Here is a 6,574-nt window from a genome sequence, read left to right as displayed (position 1 = left end):
TGACATTCATAAGCTGCATGAAAAGACATAAATATGCATGCAACTATTGTACCAATGTAATAGTACTAGATAAAATAAATAACTTGTAAGTAATATGTTATCTGATTTTTAAAGAGTAATTACACTGAAATCTAAGAATTATTGTACTTACAGGGTTAGACAATGGATACCAGGATATTAAATGAAGTACATCAAGATTAGATATAAGTAGCACTTCTGTGTGTGTATTATTTGTAACAAAGCCTTCCAGAGAGGTGAAAGTAGTAAATCCTCTTTTGCAACACATTGTCGAGTATGGGTTTTGATACAAGTAAGAAGGAATATGATTCCTACAATAGTTTGAATGATGGTAATACTGTTAACGCATACAGGTTGGCTCTGAAAATGAAGTTGATAAAAAAGCCAGAAAAGATTAGATATTAAAAAAGATTAGATATAAAAATGAAATAAAAGAAAATATGATTATCTAAAAATCTTAAATGATAATTTTTCAATGCATGAACTGTTCAAAAAACAAAGAAATCAAAAACCTAAACAAACCTGAATAGAGTAGCCTCTTATATATTCCACTTAGCCACAAGAATAAGATGATGTAAACTGGAAAAATCAAACCTAATTTTTAAACAACAAAATATGATAAATTCCAAAATTCAAATTGAGTAATCATGAGAGTTTACAAAGTCATGTAAATAAAAGGTTTCCATGTTTTCATTTTGAAATGTAGAGGCTGTGTTATATAATATACTAATATTTTTTAAAGGTGAAAGACCAAATCAGTATTAACCCACCTGCATCTTCCCTTTCCAATTAACTTATAATATTATGTTAATATCAACTTCACTGTTGATTTCAAAGTCATAAATACAATTCCTATATCTGGCCTTCTCATTAATACACAGACCTGGCAAAGAATCTCATACTGAAATGTTTTTTTAAGATAAATTTAATCTCAAATTTTAAATTGTCATATAATCATATTACATGATTTTCACCTCTCTAGCATGATGTCATAGTTTCTTTGCAGTCTCAGTAGACTTTAAAACCAAATTAGTCTTTTAGATGTTAAAAACAAATTCTTCCTCACAGTGTTGTTTTTTGAGAACAAAAATGCTCATGCAATACTCACCTGTAGATCTCTACATCAGTTCTTTCTGTTTGGTAAATAAAGGTAAATGTTTGATCCTAATGTTAGTTCACCTATTGATCAAATGGCAATGCCTTATGATTTTTGTTTTCATAATTTGTTTGAGAATAATGAAGACATATAAAATAATTATCTTATCAAAGTTCTTATGGCATATGGCTTTTCATGCTAAAATTAATTTTTTTTTGGGTCCAGTTGTGGGGCCTGAACTTTGGGCCTGGGCACTGTTCCTCAGCTCTTCAGCTCAAGGCTAGTGCTCTACCACTTGAGCCACAGCGCCACTTCCTGCTTTTTTTTTCTTTTTGCTTATGTGGTGCTGAGGAATCGAACCCAGGGCCTCATGCATTGCAAGGCAAGCACTCTACCACTGAGTCACCTTCCCAGCCCTAAAATTAATTTTTATATAAATTGAATCTGTAAAAAGAATATTTGGCTTCATCTGTCATTTTCTTATTATTTCTTTGGCATTTATTCCATAGAAAATTTATTTGAACAAGTACTCTTAGAACACACATGCATACTAGTGTATAATGTTTGTGTCTCCACTGACATGAATATTCACATGTTGTCAAGGGTATGTATATTCCAAAACCAAAGGGAATTTTTCACTGTATTAAAATATATATTTCTATATTGCCTACTAATTACTTCAAAGAAGTCTATAGAGGTTCCAGTGGGATTTTTATCTTCCTGGTTTGAATTATTTTAGAAATGATAGACTGAGCATAGATTTACATGATCAAATGATAAATAATGCACATTTTTATTTTCAGAATTTTAGTGTGCCTCCATCTTCTCTCATCTTCTGTGGGCTCAAAATCAGAAGAATATGTACAGGTGTCTATTGCATCAGCCAACACTCTGCTTAGGAATCAAAGAAGTAGACTGTAATGAGGGAAGTCAAAGTCTTTCTTCTGCTAATGAGATAGGAACTAGTCTCTGGAATTTTCCATTATTTCCTTACATAGAAATTGAGGAACCAGGATTTGTGTCCCTGTCAGATTTTTTCTTTTATTTCAGTCGTGGGGCTTGGACTCTGGGCTTGTGTGCTATCCCTGCGCTCTTCAGCGCAAGGCAAGCGCTTTGCCACTTGAGCCACAGCTCCACTTCCGGTTTTCTGGTGGTTTATTGGAGATAAGTGTGTCACGGACTTTTCTGCCCCGGCTGGCTTTGAACCATGATCCTCAGCTCTCAGCCTCCTAAGCAGCTAGGATTACAGGCGTGAGCCACCAGCGCCCGGCTTCTGTCAGGGATTATTACAAAAATAAAGGAATTAAATATTTAAGGAAAATCTATAAACTTCAAAGTTCTGCAGAATGAACAGATCCAATATTCACTAGTAATGAATAAGAAAAATAGTTAATGTATTGCCAGGTTGGACCACTATGATAATACTCAACATAGGCTGAGATCTTTGTGTAAGTGAATCCAAATTTTATTCTATCTTCCTCCCTTTTAAATCAATTCAGCAGCCTATGCTATTTTACAAACTATATTCTTCACACTACTGAACTTTTTAAAAATTCCACACATAAAAATACACAAGCTTTCCAAATCTCACATAGAAATTAAATTTATACTGCAAATCTGAGACCTATTACTCAGTATTTATTGAGATAGGCATGTGATTTAAAACTAAGATGAGAAAGAAAATGCAATCATTACCCTTCTATTTGGCATGTCTGTGAAAAGCTATTTTGACCTATTTCATTAGACCTTTTCATTATGCTATTTACTATGCTAATTGAAACCCTGTAAAGTTGAAGGTATAGAAAACATTCGTAAGTAGATAACCTATTCCAGAATAAATCCATTAGGGCAGTGCATTTTAGAACTTCTATTTATGATAAAGTACAGAATTACTCATGAAAACTCAGAAAGCAAGGACAAATGATAACAACTTAAAGAAAAGCAAACAGGAGTGAAAGTATGTCTTCTTTATCCATTCAATTAGTTTGATAACAAATAAGTGATCAAGTCAAGATCTCTCTTCAGAAAGCCCTTATCAGCCATCTTTCATGCCTGGATACTGCAGCCTCGTCCTGGATGTCAGAAAAATGGAGCCAAAGACAAAGCTTTTCATTTCAGTACTTAAATTGTGACTCAAACACACATACTTCTTTTAGAAACTAATTTGAAAGTAAATATTATTGAATTTTTATCAATAAGTCAAAATTTTAAGAATTAAACCATACTATTACTGTTACTAACTTATACCATTGGTCTAAGACAGCAGCTTACTAAAGTGAAGATTTTATGTGTACAAGTTATGCTGACAAGTCTATTTCTCTTTCAAAAGTTACATTTCATGGTAATGGGTTTTTAAATAGGAGAGTAATGTTTTTGACAAGCATGAAATTTCTGGAAATGTTCTCCCCTTCATTGGAACAAAATGATTTAATATAAGTCTCTAGGTCATGATATATGTAAGTCTTCAGAAAAAAAAAAAAAAAGGAGAAAGTTTTGTAACTGATCTTTAGATGAGGTAAGTGTTTAGGTGAACTTAATGGGAGTTTGTTTGTATGTCTCTATCTGCCCTGGAACTTGAACTCAGGGCCTGGGCTAAGTCCCTGAGTTTTTTGTTTGTTTTTTTTTGTTTTGTTTTGTTTAATGTGTGTGTGTGTGCATGTGTGTGTGATTTTGGCTCAGGGCTACCATTCTACTACTTGAACCACAACTCTACTAACAGCTTCTATTTTTTGGTAGTAAATTGGAGATGAGACTCACATGGGCTATGCTGCCTTGGGTTGATTTCAGATTTTAGCCTCCTGAGTAACTAAGGATACAGACATGAGCCACCTGCACCTGAGTTATCAAGAGGACTTTTGTGTATTCACTAGGAGTAAAATTTTTGTAATTTTATCTCTTAACTTTAGTGTGTTTTAATATTTGTACCAAGCAGTACTGATTTCAAAAATCTTACATACACTCTAATAATATGTGCATAAAATATCATATATATACTCATTCTTTCATAAGCAGCACCACATGATAACAAAATATGAAATCATATAGATATTTTTGCCTTTGGAAAGTGACCAAATAAGTAATTTACATGGAATAGTTGCCAGAAGAATTTAAGGACACTACATCACTAACATTTCATACTGAGAGTAGATAAATACTGGTTGGAAATATTATTGCTGTTGGTGTTTTAATAAACAGTAGACAACAGATTTTAAGGCTTATTTTGAATTACAGGAATATCATACTTATATAAATGTATCAATATTTTAAATATATGGTTTTGCATCTTGCCACCCCATCAGAGTGAATTAAAAGTAATTATTCACAGCTAATCTTCTGCCAAATAGAAAAAAAATCAGCACACATACACACACACACATTTCAGCAGCTGCCTCTGATACTAAAAAGCAACATTCTAAATTTTGGATCTAAGACAATGCCAAACATTTCTATTTCTCTGAATTTTTCTTAAATACTATGCATCTTATCAAATTTAATGTTCAAGTAGACTTCTAAATCCAAGAGTAGATAACAAGACTTGTGATCTTGTTATCTTCAGTAATTTATTTTCATTGCTTAATACTCATGAATTTTAAGTACTTTACATTGGAATTAGTCCATATAACAAATGTATATTTTATTTTTTTCCAAGTAATCATCTGAATGAATCCTGTTTTGTGACTTTCCTGCCATTCTGTTAAAAATGGACAACTGTGAGACTCAACTAATGAGACAAAGGGACTGACTGGAATTGCAGACACAGCTATAGGTAGAAATTTGGCATAGTAGTGCTCCTCAAAAACGAAGCCCTAGGTTTCCTCTTTGGGAATAAATTGAACGGTATATTTAGCCTTGTGCAGTCTCCTGCTGTCTTCCTATTGTGCTGACATTCCTTCTAAATTTTTTACCCGTTCCCCATGCAAGTATGAAAGCAGAATGGAAATAAATGTATTCTTACCAAGTCTCCAAAGAAAAATTACCTTGCACACCTAAACTTTCTTTTCTTTATCACTAGATACTGGATTTAAGTTAGCCAATATGATAGCTCCTTTTAATATTCATGCTTTTTTTTGAAAAAAAAAATGGATGATGCATTTTCCTCCATTGAATACTAGCATTCATCCCAATATTTCCCATTTTTTGTTCTGAGCACATGAAAGGCTTCTCTTTATTAAAAGCTCATGATCTTTTTGACATCACATCAGTAATTACAAGTTCTCCTTTCTCTTCTCCTTTTATGTCTGCCGTGTTCACTGCCTTGGTCTTCTTTCTCTTCCCCACAGCTAACTTCAAGAGCATTCTGATGGACTCCCAGTTCTTCTATACAGGGCTGTCTGGGCATTGCATATATTTTGTGTGTGTGTGTGGCGGGGGTGATACTGTTATTCATTTTTTCAATTTTGAGGTTAGAAAACCAAAATCTAGAAATTGAATTAATTTGCCCTTGAGATACTTGTGGCACTAAGGACTTGAAATTATATTATTGTGAAGGCAAGGTCGAAATCCTCACTACATTAATATAACACATAGTTCTTTGAACACTTAGTTCTTTGCTGTAAACTCCATTGTCTCCCATAATCTATACTCTGTTCCTAATTTTCCCAGTAGTGAGTTCAGCATTAGGTCTCACCATTATTTTCTTCATCAAGTCAAAAATTAGTAGGAAGCCACCACTTCTGTTTTGATCAAATGTCCTAACCAAAAAAGGATTTCATTTTCTAGTTATTCCATCTCATTTTTGTATTATGAATTATTGAAAGTCTCCCCTTGGCCAATATCAACTTTTTTCTCAAGATCTTTTTATATTGAATGGCAAATTTTATGACATATCTGAACCTTTGAGGCGTGCAACTGTCAACAGTATTAAAAATGCCCTCACATCCAGTTCAACATACAATATTGCAAAATCTAAACTATGCACAAACACATCCAAAACAGGAATTCATATTATTGCATAGTTCTTTGAGCATGAATTAAGTCAAACATTTTCTTTGGAAAAGCATTAGCAACCAAAGAGCTCCACTTTGGACAATGACATCTAGGACACTCAGCAGCATTTAAAATTAATAGATGGCATAAATTAAGAACTCGGCAGGATCTTTCTAATCCAAGTAATAATTTAGTTACTTCCTTTTTAGAATAGTATACAGAAAAGTTCTAATTTTATAATTTTTGATGTTCATAAAATCTAATTACTAACATATGTCACGGATACAGCATGAAGCTGAAGTAAAAGATAAATTTGCTGGAAGTCAATAGAATATGAAAACAAAAAGCAGAAGCCAAAAAAGATTTTCATTTATTTGAACACTTCACAGAATCAACACATATTTTAATTACCCAGAATCTCTGGAAAATAGCAGATCTTTCAAATATAAGGAAATTTCTTCAAAGACAATTCATATACATCTCTGCCACATATTTATATGCTTAAAAATGTAGATACAAACTTAATCTTCATTG

General features: G+C 32.8%; 1 pseudogene; it reads left to right on the top strand.

Annotated features, from left to right (window-relative positions):
- The first annotated feature begins 209 nt into the window (after positions 1-209).
- Positions 210-325, top strand: LOC122107815 (annotated as a pseudogene).
- Positions 326-6,574: the final 6,249 nt, after the last annotated feature.

Source organism: Dipodomys spectabilis, unplaced genomic scaffold (assembly GCF_019054845.1).
Source record: "Dipodomys spectabilis isolate Male_0828 unplaced genomic scaffold, ASM1905484v1 ptg000053l, whole genome shotgun sequence".
NCBI classification, from domain to species: Eukaryota; Metazoa; Chordata; class Mammalia; order Rodentia; family Heteromyidae; genus Dipodomys; species Dipodomys spectabilis.
The sequence above is the reverse complement of the archived record's forward strand: the minus strand, read 5'-3'. Positions and strand labels throughout refer to the sequence as shown.